The sequence below is a fragment of the Lynx canadensis genome, chromosome B3 (assembly GCF_007474595.2).
Source record: "Lynx canadensis isolate LIC74 chromosome B3, mLynCan4.pri.v2, whole genome shotgun sequence".
Taxonomy (NCBI): Eukaryota; Metazoa; Chordata; class Mammalia; order Carnivora; family Felidae; genus Lynx; species Lynx canadensis.
In genome coordinates this window covers 127,450,568-127,468,419 of record NC_044308.2, presented here as the reverse complement: position 1 = coordinate 127,468,419, position 17,852 = coordinate 127,450,568, and the positions used below count along the sequence as shown (strand labels likewise).

Sequence of the window (17,852 nt, the reverse complement as noted above, 5' to 3'; positions counted from 1 at the left end):
CCTCCATATCTTTCCACACACATGGTAGGATTGTCCCTTGAGTTCCTCTGTCGGCTGGCAGGACCATGGGAACTTGCTGTGGCCAATAAATGGGAAGTAGAATTGACTGCTGTTACATGTAGGCACACAAAACACAGATGTAAAACCTACCGGGGCCTGCTTTCTCTCTGACATGAGAGCTGACAGTGTTCTGGATAAAGGCCTTGCCCCCAGCCTGGGTCTCAGAGTAGAGATGCTGAAGGAGAAGCCCCAGCCAACATTAGATACCCTCTGGATGGAGCAAGAAACATTCCTCTGTAGTTGAGCCCCTGGGGGGTGTGGGGGGGGCGGCGGTCAGTCCTCACCACAGCATAACCTAATAAACCCTGATGGATTTGGAATTTTTGCAAAGGGACTTTCTTCGGAATATGGGGGCCCTTGTACTGCTTTCTTTTTTTTTTTTTTCTTTTCTTCTCTTACAATTGAAGCCTTTGCTCAAATGGAGGCAAAGTGTCCTTTGGACTTTTTGCAAGTACTTATCATCGTGGTTGACAACATAGCACTGACCTGGAGGTATAGCGCCTGACTCCCAATCCTGAGCACACCGTTTGCTGTCTCTGAGTCCTTAGGCAAGATGCTTGACCACTCTGTACCTCAGTTTCCCCATCTGCAAAACATGGGTGAATATAGTTCCTATCTCATAGGTTGTTAGGAGGACAATTATAGTTAATATATATATTTTAATGTTTATTTATTTATTGTTGAGAGAGAGAAGAGAGAGAGAGAGCACAAGCAAGCCAGGGACAGAGAGAGGAAGAGAGAGAGTATCTGAAATAGGCTCCACACTGCAAAGCCCGACGCGGGGCTCCAAATCAGGAACCATGAGATGATGACCTAAGACGAACCAAGACTTGATGCTTAGCCGACTGAGCCATGCAGGTGCCCCTCTAGCTAGTATTTTTAGTGGGCTTGAATTCGTGCCTGCCACATAGCAAATTCTACATGCATGCTTATGAGTAAATGGAATATTCCATTAAACACCACATCTCTTCATAGCTAGCCAGGTACAACTGAAATGTGTCCAGCCTTATGCCCTTCTCTGTCCTGCTCAGTGCTTTGCTGATGTGCTTAAGTTTGTCCCCGTCTGTCTGTCTGTGCTGAAAGGTCACATCCTTGAGTCAAGACATTTACCACTACTTGAAGAAAGTTGCTAATTTCTTTATGCAATAATCACTCTCATGCCCAAAGTCAAGTCAATTTCTATAACTCTTCCCATTCTGATTTCTATTTTAAAAGATCTGCATGTTGCAGGAGTATTGCAAGCTTTCATGCAGTATGCTCTGAAAAATACCAGAGGCAGCTACTTTATTCCCAAATATTGTGGGAATCGAACACACTTTTAAATTTGTGGTACCACATTTATGATCCACTCTAGCTTTACCCATAGGACAGGATACATTGCTCTAGAATTCGGGAGGTGGAGGTGACGTTAGAGCAACTTTCTGAACTGTTATGACAGTCTGAATAAAATGTTCTCATTTTACTTTAATGAAATTATTGATGTTATTGAAATATCGAGTGTGCATTGTTATCAAACATATACTCTTGTTTCATCTACCTAATGTCATTCCCATCTAACCATTTTATAGCTAATAACCTGTAGATGAGGTGGGTGTGGTTCTGGGATTTATTAAATGTCATGGGAACTGGCGGGAAACGAACTAGTAGAAAAACGGAAGGTCTCTTCTTGAGCAGGTGCTTCTGTTTTGGACGCAGTTTGTTATTTGCTGTTTCTTAATACATTTCACAATTCCATCTGTACTACAATGACTCTCAGAATCTCATAATAAGAATATATCATAATTGACAAAAATTATAGGTAGTTTTATAGTAATTTAAGAGACATATCTTTTTTTTTCTGTGAGTTGTTAAATACCCTTCTCTTTCTCCACTTTTTTACGTAGAGACTTATAGAAATGCTTCTATGAAATCTAAGATAACCTTGGAATGAATCTACTCTTTTAGAGTATATATTCTCCTTGAACATTTATTAGGACTCTAACATTTTATTCTGCTGTAAATTTTAGTTGCTATCCTATTCTTTACAACCAACTTTTCAAGGTTTAATGTCAATTCCTAATTTGACTTTAAACTTGCCAAGTTTTTTGAGTGCACGTGCTATATAATATGAGCCTCAGCTTCCCTCATTAATCTTTCCTGCTTTTGTTCAATTCCTTTGGGAATCAACAAAAACAACTAGAGTTGTGTCGACATTAGTTGTAATTGTTATTTGTGGGAAGGAGGTGTGCTCAGATTCTTACTGAAAGCTGGCTCAAAGCAGCCCTTAGGTAAGGAACAGCACAGAAAAATCCATGTGTAGGAGGTAAATCTCAGAAAGTTGTTAAAGTCATTGGTTTGTCTGTTTTCTGAATAAAACGGTTCATTTTTTTCTAGTATTATTGCACACAGTGCAATCAAAGAAAAGTTAAGCGATAGAGTTGTGTTTTATTAAGATGTTTCGGCATAATTTGGATTTTCAAAACTACAACTCAGGCTTCTGGAAGAAGTAAGATCCCATGCTCTTAATTTCATATCCTACCCGTCTCAATATGATACCTAAAATTTATTGAGACTTTACTCCTATGCAGATAATCTGCTAAGTGACTGGTTGCTGACCCTAAGGTAACTATCACTATCATTCTTGTACCGATGAGGACAGTGATCTTTGAGAGGCTAAACAGCTTCCCTAAAGTTTCAAAGTCAACAGTGAATCTGATTTTGAAAAGCAGATACACCTGCTGCCAAAGTCTAGGCTTTGTCCACAATTTTACCTGTTAATGTTAAGTCTTATTTTAATAAATTATTTGCATAACATTTGAGAACTGAGAACTGTCCAAATAAAACAACGTGGATACCTCCACATGCTTTAAACTGTATGTTATGTTATTTTTTTTCTAAATTCATGAAATTAAAGAAATCCTGTCTCTCACTAGTTTATTTTATACAATCTTCCCTCCTAGCATCATCTGGCTCTTCTTAAGTCTTAGAAGACTGTATCAGGTAAACCCCATTAACTAATTTCCTTTGTCACCCACAGGTTTTGGTGAAAACATTTGTCAGATCCAGCCCAGTTGCCCATCTCTGCTGAAGAAAGCTGAGGTCCGGGTACTTTTGGTCCAGGGCACAGAGAGGGAAGGAGCAGCCCTCTCAGGCCAGTGTAGGGGTGGCTTACTTTTAACTGGTAGCCGGATCTCAGAGAAGACATCCTATCCTGCTTGTGAGAACCATTACCCGCCCCACCATCTGAGTGAAGATTCTTCAGGCTCGCCTATGAGGTGATTATTATATCTCTCCCCTGTTTTTTCACATGAAGATATTCAGGCTTAGAAAAGTTAGACAGCTAATGTAGGAGGGTCACTTAGGTGGTACCTGGTAAAGCCGAGTTTCTCTATCAGTTGTTTCTGAATTTGAATAAATTACAAGGTGCTCCATATGCCGCAGAGGACATACTAAAACAAGAAGCATCTCAAGATCCAGGGAACAGATGAGGAGGCCTGGGGCAGGAATCCTGTTCTCCCAGGATAGACAACCAATCCTAAGAAGAGGGGATGGAATATCAAAAATCGACTTCCACCTACATCTGAGAAATCTCACGCTTATATTCATCATATGCATTGCTCATATCTTGCTTATATTGACCTTAATGCAGTGAATCGTTACAGCCTTATTACAGTTAAATTGCTAGAGAGGGACTGTCAGGATAATGATGACATTATTAATTATTCATGTGGAAAATGAAAAGGCTAAGTCGAATCCAATTTATATATGGAAACAAATGATTTCCCCAAAAAAGTGCGGAACAGTCCTTTTAAAATTTAAAATCCAAGCGGTGTTTGCCTTTGCCATTACATATATGAGTTTCTATTTGTTTATTTATAAAATAGCTATTCATGCGAAATCTACATCCTGTGGAGTGACTACAGGTGCTTAATTGCTTGCCCGTAAGCAAACCATTACTGCAACCATAACTCTATTCTAGTATGCAGAGAAAATGTGACGAGTAGAAATAGCTTTTAAATAAAGTTTTGTACACTATTTTGCAAACAGTTCCCCCCACATTTTAAATTAATTTATGTCTTTTAATTTTTTTTTTTTTCTCCAAGCATCAGGAGATTTTGGCAAGTGCAGTTCTTGCACTTTATTTCTCACGCTTGGTTAAAAGTCAGAAGAAAGGAAGTCTGCTTCGTGCCTCCCACTTTCCACACGCAGGAATACGGAATGAGCTTATGAATACACAAACAAACTGTGAGCATGAATCAAGCACATGTGAATTGATTATTAGGTGATGCTTGGGGTGTTAATATAGTCCTTTTTGAAATATATATATTCCTGTGCTCGCTTCGGCAGCACGTATGCTAAAATTGGAGCGGTACAGAGATTAGCACGGCCCCTGCGCTAGGATCACATGCAAATTTGTGCAATATTCAATCCTTTTGGTGCTTAACTCATTCTATTCTTTTTCTGTTCAAAATAGTAAACTGCCATCATTTCCTTAGGTTCACCTGTGAACTGTTCAGGCTTCAGGTTTCTATCTTGGCACAGAGAACAGAGATCAACCAGTTTTTGATGATCATCTGAAATAAATTTTACTTGTTTCTTACCTTTTGAGTCTTCAAGTTGATGGCAATAAAACTAAAGAGAGGGGAAAAGGAAGAGGCACCAGGAGGAAGTAAACATCTCCAATTGTCTGTGTCTTTATTTCCTAGGTGATCCACAACCACGGCCAGCCACCACCAAAGGGCTCCTAGAATGTTTCTTTGTCTATTCATCTATTTTTTCGTTTGTTTGTTGATTTCCCCCCTTGAGGCAAAGGTGATTGTTAACATTCTCAGGCTAAAAGTCATGTCCTACTGCATCAAATTTAGGTGTAGGTTTTTCACGTTCCTTTCTTTCTACCAAGTTTTTTTTGTTTGTTCCTTTGTTTCTTTGTTTGTTGGTTTCTTGTTTTTTAAGAGAGAGAGCTGGTGAGCAGGGGAGAGGGGAGAGAGAATCTCAAGCATGTTCCACTTTCAGTGTGGAGCCCAATGCAGGGCTTGATCCCAGAACCCTGGGATCCTGACCTGAGCCAAAATCAAGAGACAGTGAACCAACTGAGTCATTCAGGTGCCCCCTTTACCAAGGATCTTTTAAGGAGACATAGTCTGAAAAAACTTAGACAAAGACAGGTTTGACAGTTCAAAACCTTTCTTAAATGTTCCAATTAAAAAAATCATAGACAGCAAGAACTGAATGTCTAAGTTACCTAAAGAGACAAGTGTTTAATGTGGGAATTGTTATTTTACTGTCATCTCCTCTCCATTGTTGTGCTCATCTGCCCCAACTGGCAAATTCCTCGGCAGCCACTGCCATCACTCAAGAGACCACCAACTTCCATATCACCCTGTGATTTCCCTGAGCCTCTTCGCCTATTGCTGTCAACCCCACACACTCTCTCTTGGTTCCACTGAACTGTATCATTTCTCTATCTCCATTAAAAAAACTTGGTAGTGTATAATTTAAACTATTTTTTAAAGGATGAAAATAGATAACAGATATAGGTAAAAAGTAATAAAAAACAAATACCACATTGAATTTTAGAAAAAGTCTGGCCTTCCTAGTAACACTAGAAATAAAAGAAAGACCCTTAATAAAAATATATAATATGTACAGTTATTTTTAATATCAAGTTTTTAGTTTAATTAAAAACACTCCTGGGGCACCTGGGTGGCTCAGTGAGTTAAGCATCCAACTTCGGCTCAGGTCATGATCTCATGGTTCCTGGGTTGCAGCCCCACCTTGGGCTCTGTGCTGACAGCTCAGAGCCTGGAGCCTGCTTCAGATTCTGTGTCTCCCTCTCTCTCCGACCACCCCTCCCAACTCGCGATCTGACTCTCTCTGTCTCAAAAATAAATACACATTAAAAAAAATCCTGATAATGATGATGCCATGATTATTTTGATGGCAATGGGAATTGGTATAATCTTTTGATAGCTCAATGTTCAGATCTTCTGATATAGGAACCCCAGTCCCAAAAATTCATAGGAAAAAATGCTAGCATTCATTTCATCACTATTTTTAATTAAAAAAAAAGGAAAAGAACAAAAGAAAAGGAAAAAAATCTACAACGACAATGTTTACATAAGTTTTGAGGCATCATCTTGATTAGGTATTCTACACTTTACGGCACAGATATGAGGAAAATCAGAACCGCCCTCTACTCACTGAAGAATAAATAAAATGAAAGACTGTTTTTATGGGTTGCTCATTCGTAGCCAATGTCAGTAGAAAATGCAATTTTTTTCAAGTTTATTTTTATTTATTTTGAGAGCAAGCAGGGAAGGGGCAGAAACAGCCAGACAGAATCCCAGGTAGGCTCCACACCATCAGCACAGAGCCTGATGTAGGGCTTGATCCCAGGAGCTGTGAGATCATGACCTGAGCCAAAATGAGAGTCAGACGTTTAACCACCTGAGCCACTCAAGTCCCCCGAAAACTCAAATATTACTGGAAAGTTGATGTTAATACATTTTGTATCTTATCCTCAGCAATTCTCTTAAAAACAGAATCCTTCTTCTTTGACAAAGAAACTTAGGAACAGTTTTGTTTTTTTGTTCTTTACATGTAGCAAGTCGAATCAGAAATCATTAAAATCAGAAAAGGTTATAGAGATTGTTGAGTGGGCGATATTGTTCAGTGGGAAATCTGTATTATTGGAAGAGGAGAGGGTATTGGCTAATAGAAAGAAGGCAAGAGCCCGGAACACATACCAGTGTGAGCAGAGTTCACTCGGAGCTGAAGAGACAGACAAAACACAAGGGAGCCATAGAGTGTTTACATTCTTAAACAACATGTGTAAAGACCGATAAAAGCAGAGGTGAATTTTGACATAATGGAACGGGGCTTCACTGGAGATTAAACTGTTCAGGCAATGAGGTTGCTCCCAAGGTGCTAATGACTTTAAAATGAGAAATACTACAGTCAAATGAAGTAAACAGCAGTTGGAAGCAGAGCCACACGAACTCCACGGAGATTCTTTCTGAAAGAAATTCTGGGGAAAGTTTAGCGGGGTTTGCCTTGTAAGGGTGTGAGATCATGGATAAAGTCTTATCTGTCATTATAAGATTGTTTCTCAGTTCAGCCATTTCCCACCTGACCTTAAGTCTATGCACTTACTAAATCTTGTGGGTGAGATGTTCCCATATTGTCTCACTTTATCTATTTATGGATACTACCACCTGGAAGCAATGGTGGAAAAATGATAGGCCTGACATATTTAGCAAAACAAGGCACACAAACAGAAAATAGGACAAATATGTTCCACACAATATTTAGATAAACAGTGACTAATGTGTGTGTATATATATATATATATATATCCTAAGTAGAGTTTGGAGCATAATTTTATGAAAACAATTCACTGTTTATCTGAAATTCAAATTTACCTGGGTGTACCCTATTTTGTGTGACAACCCTGAAAAGGAGACATTGTATAAATAGTACGGGGGCCCAGGTAATCTAGGCATCCAGCTTGCCCTTGCCATAGTGGGGGGTTCAGAGATTCTGGTGTTTACCCATCTGGAGCTGGGAGTGAAGCAAAGTCAACAGAGGTCATCTGATAGCCCTCAAAAAAAATTTTAATATTTATTTATTTATTTACTTACTTATTTATTTAGTGTAAGCAGGGGAGGAGCAGAGAGAGGGGGAGAACATAAAGCAGGCTCCAGGCTCTGACCTGTCAGCACAGGGCCTGATGCTGGGCTTGAATCATGAACTGTCAGAACATGAGCTGAGCTGAAGTCAGATGCTTAGCCTACTGAGCTACCCAGGCGCCCTGATAGCACTCAAATTTTAATGAAATCTGAAAAGTCCCCGAGGTACGTCCTATGAAAGGCTTCTCTTCCATAGATTCTGACTGGGTGAGTCTGAGGCAAGTCTCAGTATCTATATTTTAACAAGTATTTCAAGTAAATCTATTATAGACCAATTCAGGCTACACTTTGAGAAAAAAAAAATCTAGTCCAACCTTCCTTTTTTTTTCAAAAAATAAAGATATATGCCCAAAGAAATAAAATAATGTTCTAATCTATCAATACTTATTATACCATAAATTAAAACAGAAAATGTATTTAATAATTCATTTGAAATATCAATAGTACTATTGATGTAAGAATAAAAACATATACTTATAAAATAATTACATTTTCCAAAATAAAAAATAATTAAGTGAAAAGAATTGTGTATAGTTTTTATTTACATTAATGTAAATTTCTTTAATGTATGTTTTAATAAACACAACTGGATGGTCAAATCTTCTGCATTTGCTGTTTTAATATTTTGTTTTGGTTGAGGTATATGAAGAAAATTTGGCATTACAAGATATATAGTTTAAAAAGGAGATGCATTTTAAAAGTTTTTTCACTTAATAGTGGATATTCTTTTTAAGAAAACTAAATGGGCAGCAACTTTCATATTAACTCTATAATGACTCTAGTTTACAATGTTTTCCAAGCAATCAAGCACTTAATGTAAAATGTGGAAAATGTTAAACAACACAGTATTGTTTTATAAGCCTTTGCCTAGAACTTAAAAAGAATCAAATGTGTTTAAGGGGAAAATTTTAAGAGAAAAGCATCATTAGATTTCATGAGACAAATAGAACTTACCCATGAATGAAATATGAATATATATGTGTATATATACATGTATATATGCATACACATTATTTTCCTATTATATATATATTTATATAGCCATATATATATATTATTTATAGCCATATATATACATATATATGTATATATGTATACATATATATACATATATATATATTATAGCCATATATATATACATACATATATATATTTATAGCCATATATATATTATTTATAGCCATATATATGCTATATACATATATACATATATATCCATATGTATATACATATATATCCATATATATGCATACAGGTGTGTGTGTGTGTGTGTGTGTGTATAAAAACAGGTTTTTTGTGTTTGTCTTGTTCTACAACCCAAAAGTAGGGTCCCATTTCTCAAATTACGTTCTTTTTAAATACAAGATAATCAACTTGGTAAATTTATAAGAAAAGAGTAATTTTAAATATATTTGATTCTGTATCCCAATACTTAAAAGTGCCTCAAATATGCTCTATACATGATGTTTCTGTTCTAACTCATGTTTATAATTTTTTTATTATGTTTATTTATGTTGAGAGAGAGACAGAGCAGGAGCAGGGGCTGGGGAGCAGAGAGAGAGGGAGACACAGAATCTGAAGCAGGCTCCAATCTCTGAGCTGTCAGCACAGACCTTGACATGGGACTTGAACTCACTAGGTGAGAGATCATAACCTGAGCCGAAGTCAGATGTTTAACCAACTGAGCCACCCTGGTGCTCCTGTTCTAACTCATTTTTAAGAAAAAATAATGTAAATAAAATAAAATAAAATAAAATAAAATAAAATAATCCAGATATTGAAAGTGTACAAAAGTTAATACCTCTTGAAGAACTGATTTTTCACACCTATTACCCTATTATTCCAAAACCCAGTGCTGTGAAATATGATGAACTGATACACATGCCTCTTTTCTGTTCTGGGGAAATAAGGCAGAGAGAGAAGAAGAGGAGAAGGGGAAGGATGAACAGGAGTAGGTTGTTGGTGGGGGAAAGAGTGAGAAGAAGAAGAATTCATACAAATGACCCAGAACTCGTTCTGGCAAATAATTATGTCCTATTCTCTGTCAGAATCCATATTGCTCTTTTCAGGAGGTGAGGAACCACGGGTAAAGGCAGATTTGCCACAAATAGCCAAAAGCACTTTGCAGAGCATAATGGCCCTGCCCATATTTATTCCTTTTCTCTATTCATCTGCTAAACTTTGTTCCTTCGGTCTTTTTTTATCTTTTATCTTCTTCCCCCAATCTCCTGTCCAATTCTGTCTATCTATCTATCTGTCTGCCTATCTGTTTATCATTTATCTGCTACCTACCTACCTACCTACCCATTCATCTTCCCGCAGCTGTCCTGTCTCTTTGGTCTGGCTGTGCTTGGGGATGGTGGTGTAGCTGGGTTTTCTGTCCCTCTTACCTGGAATAGCTTTACATGTAGGACAAGACATGGAAGGTGAAGGGCGTTAAGACTCATAGCCATAAACACAATGACCTGCTTTTTGTGCAACTTTGTGTACTATCTATTTCAGCAACATTGTGAGTACTCAAAATAATAAACACACAAATTGTTCTAATATTTAGTTCTAAAATAGGTATATTTATTTTCAATCACCACTATTACATAATCAGAAGGAGACCAAAAGATTTTGTTAACTATAGAAACACATTTTGAGGATTAACAATATCATAAATGGATAGGTATGTACATGAGTGTACATATTTTGTGTAATATAATTACATTCCTTATATCACACTGAACAAAAAATAACTTATCTTACAAACTTGATCGAGATTTGTATAGAGAGAAGATGCTAGAAAAAAGTGTATTCAAGTAGTTCAAGGTGATGATATGGGAATCTTGATTTATAACCTTGAAAATTGCTGTTCAGGGTAACCACATATATCCTTAGGACAGTGTTAATTTGTACAAACATTCTGGAAAGCATTTGGGAAATACATATTAAGAGTCCTAAAGATTTAGATTTTTTTGACCCAATTAAATCCATTTTTTAAAATTTGCCCTAAAACAATATCAGAGTAGGAAGTTTTCTATATGAGGATATTTATTGATATTCATTGAGGAGGATATAGCATTTTTTTGTAATAGCGAAGCAAAGAATAATTGTAAACAACTTAAATAATCAACAACAAATAATTTCTTAGATAAGCACAAAATATCCAAGTGATTGAATATTCTGCTTCCATTAAACAACAGGTTTTCAAAGATAACTAAGAGTCTAAAATGGATATACACACGTGTGTATGTGTGTATACCTATATATATATGCACATATATATGAATATATGTGGGTGATTGTGTGTGTGTATATAAGTTCACTTACAAAACGCATTACTTAACAATGTAATTTTTCACAGATGATTTGTGAGTGTGGACATTATTTTGCATAGAACAGAACACTGTTAAGAAACACACCCAAATGCTAATAATCAATATCTCTGGATGATAAGATTCTGGCTGACTAAAAGCTTCATACATTTCCACATTCTCAAATTATTTACATGAATCCCACATTGTCTTGCAATGAAAAAGTAAAATCATATTCCCCAAATTCTCACATGTACAACGTTTATATTTCCAACGTCTATCGCCGGCCTTCATCGGTGATTTCTGGTCTCAGTGCGGTTCGGTAAATGAGCAAAGATGTTAAAACGACTTTCAAAGTCACCTTCTTCAGCTGCATTCCTTGGGGCTTATTAAGGTGATAAACACCTTTGACCAAAGCTTATGGTCAGCAACATTCTCAGCAAAATCAGATGCTCCCAAGACTTTTGTTTTTTACGGGTATGAAACCGGCTGTTCAAGAACTCAGCATGGCACTCAGGCTGTCCCTCCATTGTTCATCCTAATACTAGGTTTGGGTTTTTAAATGAGCCCAGGTATGTTTTAATAACCTTGGAAGTGGGAACTTTTTGCACCATTCCCATACCCAGCCAGTTGCTGTGTATCTTGGCAGAGGCAAGCTTCTTTCTGAGGAAAGAGAAATATTTCCATTCTTTAATAAGTCATTCCAAGTTTCCTGTGATGTTATAAATAATCGGGCAAACAGCCGGCTTTATTCTGCTTAATTTGATATGGCAGATTTGAAATGTCAGAAAGTTCACTCTCAACATAAGCCATACAACTGGACTTGGCCCAATAGGCTCCTTCCTGATGGGATCAACTTTATCACCGAGCTCACTCAGGAAGGCAGCTGAGACCTCGCCGCCTGCTCCTCCTAGGCGCTGACTGATAGAGAAGTCTGAGCTGGCCGCCGCCTGGGTGAGCATGAGGTCAGCCCTTCCTGGGTTTTCTCTGGGGGACAGGCAACTCTTCTGACAAACTTAGCTAATATACCTGTCATTCAAGGGAGGGGAGAAGGAGACTAGAAAAACAAAGTTGAAATTAATGTGAGGGTAATTGGAAGAAGAAGAATTCAGTATCAACTCAGGGTAAACATTTCCATAAAAGAGACATATTTTAGTCTCTCTGTGTCAAATGTCCTTTCATGACCAAGTTCAAGGGCTGATTTACACTTTGGAAGTCTGCAGAGAACTAAATTCTGGGCGAACAGATCAAGGTCACTTGACAACGGCGATGAAAGATAAAACCACCATAAATTCAGATGCTTGGCTGAAACTTTTAAATCTGTTGAAAGAGCTAAAAGGGCATTTTGCCAATTAGTCTGATTTTGAATAGGATGTGTTTGTGTTGTTTTTATTCTTTTGCCCTGTATTTACAAGTCAAACACATTCTGATGAAACAGCTCAGGGTGGTTTGCATTGATTCCGAAGAGTTAAAGAGAAAAAATAATTATTGAACTTGACTTAACGAGTTTGAATATGAAGCAATTTCCTTTAATAATACATTTGTTTAAAGTAAACTGTTCATAGCTCATCTGGTCTTATTTTTTAGGTTTGTATTTTAGCCAAACCTTTTTCTTCCCAGTTTCTTGTTATTCTTAAGGCTGTTCATATTCCAATTAAGATCATTTGAGGAAACGTTTTCTGGAAATTAATGTATTGAGCTGATTAGAACCGGCTGAAACCAAATGTGAAATGAGACATCAGGTTTCCCAATTCAGACTATGTTTAGAATGTATGTGTTTGCAATTTTCTTAAAAAAAAAAAAGGCTAAAAAGGAATGCATTGTTTGTAAGGAATACAAAAGGACTTTTACTTCCAAGCCCTCACTTGCATATTTACATTGCTTAATGAATGCTGCATTTGCTTTGAGGTATAGGCTACAAATATTTGTGATAATCCTGTGTAGGGAGGGGGCAAACACTTAGAGAAGATATGCATAGCTGCTGAGAGGCAGGCCAATCCTTTAGGATTAAGGGCTCCATCCTCCTTGTCACATGGCTCTTTCATCCTTTCTTTTGGTTTTGTACGGAGTGACCCTGAATCTGCAACTTTGCAAGACCTTACCAGGCAGAAACATCACCACCACCTTCCAGGACGAATGCATTTTAAACTGCCTTGTGTTAGGTAGCAGCTGTAGCTTTATCCTTTTTTTTAACTGTGAGACAGAGAGAGAGAGGGAGAGCAGGGGAGAGGCAGAGTTTGGGGGACAGAGGATCCAAAGTGGCCATGTGCCTACAGCAGAGAGTCGGATGAGAGGCTCAAAGTCACGAACCGTGAGATCGTGACCTGGGCTGAAGTCAGACACTTAACTGACTGAGCCATATAGGCGCACCGGTTTTGTCTTTATCTTGCTTTCCTCTCTCGTCTGGTTCTCACTTTTGCCATCCCAGTGTGGATACTTTAGATGGTTAGCAAATGTATGGTATCCTCAGGTCTGCCATAACAAGGTATCATAAGCTGGGTGGCTTAAAACAGCAGAGATTAATCATCTCATACATCTGGAGGCTACAGGTCTGAAATCACAGTGTTGGCAGGGCCGCGTTCCATCAGAAACCTGCAGGAATTGCTTTTCCCGAGCTTCTAGCAGTGTACTGGCAATATCTGGTAATCCTTGGTTGACAGGTACATAACTCCAATTTTTGCCTTGGCCATCTCGTGGCGTTCTCCCTGTGTGCCTCTGTCTTTTCATGGTGGTCTATTTACAAGGTTACGAATCTTATCGGAAAGGGGCCCCCATTATTCTAGTATGACTCCATTAACTAATTTCATCTGCAATGACCCCATTCCCTAATAAGGTCACATTCTGAGGTACTGGGGGTTAGAACTTCCATATATCTTTTTTGGGAGGAACACAAGTCAGCCCATGACAGGTAATGAACAGGCAGTACCTATAACTGCATATAATGCTACTTCACAAAGAGTTGGTCAATAGCTACACATTGATAGATTGTCTTTTTTATACAGTTTAAGTAAAAACAACTTCTTGTTGTACCTCCAGGGGGACAGTCATGGCAATTAGCGAACGCATTCTAAAAATTTATCCCTGACATCTTTTTCTGTGCAGGCACCCTCTAATTTTTCAACTTTCCCAAACCATAGGCAAACAGGGAAAAAGTCACCTCATATAATCCTCTCAGGTTCAGAATTAGTTGAGATGCCTTGTTTAAGGAGGTCAGTATAAAGTTTAATTGGATATGCTTAACTGAAGTATTAAATAGAGACATTGTTGGCCCGAACAGATCAAATGCCAGATAAAGGCAAATATAATAAAGATGTCAGGATGCTTCCCTGGAACAAGAGAGATCATTATGCATTTATGTTACTTTGGGAGGCAAAGGGCAGAATACAATTTGTACTATGAAATGTTACATTTCTGAGTTTCTGGAATTCATTTTTTCTTTTCATTTCTTTGTTGGTAATCCACTGGCCTACCAGTAGTAGGCTATGAATAAACTTTGCCATAATTTTCTATTTGTCTCCTCATGAGAGAATTTACTTAAGATGCCCAAGTCTTCAGCCAACTCTATGACGTTATAACCATTTTTGCCAATGTAAGTTAATACGAGTACATATATGCTTCCATATGGGGTAGAAATCCTAAATAAGTCCTGGAAATTTGGACAGCTCCCGTTAACGAATTTTAACCATAATTTATTAACTATTATAATCAAGGCATTTTTGATACTGGGGTTACAAAGAAAAATGGAGTAAAACCCTTCTTTAGTGTCCATAAATTAGAATTGCATAGATACATGTATAAATTTTTTTTGAAGTAGCTTATAATGAATGTTATACTTATAATATCAATCTAAGGATGCTGAACAAAGGCAAAGGCAGATTAATTTACACTGGACGAATCAGAGACTCAGAAGGTGCACAAGTTAGGATAGGTCAGGCTAAGCTACCAAACCATTCCAAAATCTCAGTGGCTTAACACACACCCAAACACACACACACACACACACACACACACACACATTCCTCATTCATGATACATGTTCAAAGTGGATCAGGCTGTACTCACTGTAGCACTTAAAGTGTCTTCTTTTAGGGCTGTCATGGGCAACAAGACACACAAAAAAGAAACAGAAACATGGAAAATCACTCAATGGTTCTTCAAGCTTCCATCCAGAGGGAGCCATATCATTTCTGCTCAGATTTCTCTGGCCAAGTCAATTCATGAGACCATGACAAAATTTAAAGTGTGTGAAAGGTGAAGGCATAAAAAGTACAATCATATAGTGCGTCCAGAAGTTGGAGAAGGCTGGGATAGTTACATGCATCCAAACGACTATCACTATTGTCATTTGCAAGATGAGGGCTGGAATTTCAGAAAGTGGAATTTGTGCCAAGGGCAGAACTCTCAAAAAAGTAGAAAACAAAACCTGGAAATAGTTGATAGCAATTTTGTTTGGTAAGTGGCAAATACTTGTGCATGATAACAGCAGCATGAAGATAAGTGCAGTGGGAGAAAAGTATGACAAGAACACATTTTCACTGACTCTTCAAGGGTCTTGTGTTGATTTGGGTTCTCCCAAATCCGGCCTGAGGACTAGAAATCAGTGAAAAGTAGTTTATTTGGGAAGTTGCGATGGTTTTCTTTTTATTTTTCTTAAGTTTATTTATTTTTGAGAGACAGAGAGCAGGGCAGGAGAAGAGAGAGAGGGAGAGAGTAGAGAGAACATCTCAGCCAGGCTCTGCGCCGTCAGCATGGAGCCCAATGCGAGGCTCAAACCCACAAACCATGAGATCATGACCTGAGCTGAAACCAAGAATCAAACACTTAACTGACTGAGCCACCCAGGTGCCCCGTGATGGCTTTCTTGATGTTTTAACTTGGCTAGGCCATATTACCCCAGTTATTCAATGAAAGACTAATCTGGGTGTTGCTGTAAAGGCAATTGGCAGATATAATGATCATTCCTCATCAGTTGACTTCCTGCGGGAAAGACTGTCCTGCGTTCATTCTCCTGTTCCAGCCTCACATGCCACAGGTGGCCAAATCGGTTTGTTGCCAATAAGCACTTACCTAGAACCAGCAGGAGGGAGGAGCCAGAGCCCAGAAATCACCATAAAACCCAACTTCCCTGTGTGTCCAAAGGTGCAACATTCCTGCCCCAAACCCAGGCACGTGGCAGCCGCATGCTGGATGGAGGCACATGCTTTGAGCCCAGTTCCATAAAAAATTAAGAAATATAAATTAAAAAAAAAAAAAACACAGTGTTTCATTTTCTCAGCAGCCTGACCTAATTATTACCAGCAGTTACTGTGGGCCAATTGCATTGATTCCCCTCCCCCCTTGGCTTGTAAGTAAAAGACATCAGTCTCTTATTTGTTTTCTTTACTTTTATTTGAATACTGCTGAAGTACTCCGTGCCAGCTCCTACTCATACCTTCTTTTTCATTTTATAAGCTTTGATTCACCTGTACAACACATTTTTATAAAAACCAGAGAAAGAACAATGGTCATAAGAAGCCCACACGCCTAAGCATGGTCTGTGTTGTTAGAGATCCGGGAAAGCCTCATGCTCACAGCAAGCACTGCATGAGAGCCCAGCCTCTGCTTTTCTTCCCCAACTATTGAGCTCACCAGCCTGGCAAGGTCAGAATAGCTGAATGCATTTTTTTTTTTTTGCCATAATAATTTGACACTGTTTCCTTAAAACTTCCAAGTGTTCACAAACAAGATGATGGCCACAAAGGATTTGTCCTGACAGCTCCAAGATTGTTGCATGTTGTCTCTTAGTGGTCAGAGAAAGCAAGGAAAAAAAAAAAAAAAGGAAAAAGACATTAGGCAAATGAACACACATACTCACACAGGTCCATGTGCCTTTTGCATCTGAATAGACCACATTGATTTCTAGTTTATTTTTCTTATGGCCATTTGTGTGACGCACAGAGAAATATTCAGAAAATTAAGAGATGCAAAAGTGCAATGCCAACATGTATTACCCTTCTAGTTTTTGCTAGAAAAGTCTCAAAGAAGAATACACTGGTGTCTTTAGCATTTATCTCTGCAGATAAAATGTCAAACCCTTCAACAAAGAGGGAAAAGTTTGGCAAAATTCTAGAGATCACACATTTTTATTATGGTCATATTTGCCTTGTATCTCATGACTTAAGGGTAAAATATGTGACCTTCATGAGAATGTTGGTATTACTGATATTTCAGAGAACATGTTTGAATAATGACATATAAATCAGGGTCTTCTAATTCTGTTCTCTGGGAGATATTATCAGGTCTTCAGCAAGAGGAGGACTCATAGTAAATAATTCAGCAAATGTGTTATTGTGGTCAACTAGTTCTTTTTCTGCAAGATTTCTCAGTGATTTAAGATAGAATGCATAGTAAGGTCTCCAGGAGCTAGAGTTCTCCAGAACACAGTTGGAAAACATTTCGGAAAGTAAGAAGCACTTGTCAGCTTCAAAGACTCACATATTTATCTCCAGTTCTGACGGCTGAGCAAAACTCCAGATGAATATAATCTACTGTTCCTTACACATCTCTTAACAGAAGACCGTGGGATCGCCTTCAGCACCTACCTCCAGTGCATAAAACGGTGACTGACACACCACAGATAGATAAATTTTGAATGATTTCTTAACTCTCTGGGGACATGAAAACAAGTGTTGGTCTCTTTCATCTTCTTTACAAGCTGAGTCTGAAACACCAGAACTTAGTAGACAGAAGTAAATATTTAGGCTAGAAAAAATTAACGAATGTATAAATTTATTATTTTATTAATAGAGAAAAGCTAAACATCTAATCAACTTGCTTTAATTGTTTG

General features: G+C 38.0%; 1 non-coding gene across 1 annotated transcript; it reads left to right on the top strand.

Annotated features, from left to right (window-relative positions):
• Positions 1-4,370: 4,370 nt before the first annotated feature.
• On the top strand, positions 4,371-4,474 carry LOC115517353. Its single transcript, XR_003969815.1, has one exon. It is a non-coding gene; the product is annotated as a U6 spliceosomal RNA (small nuclear RNA).
• Positions 4,475-17,852: the final 13,378 nt, after the last annotated feature.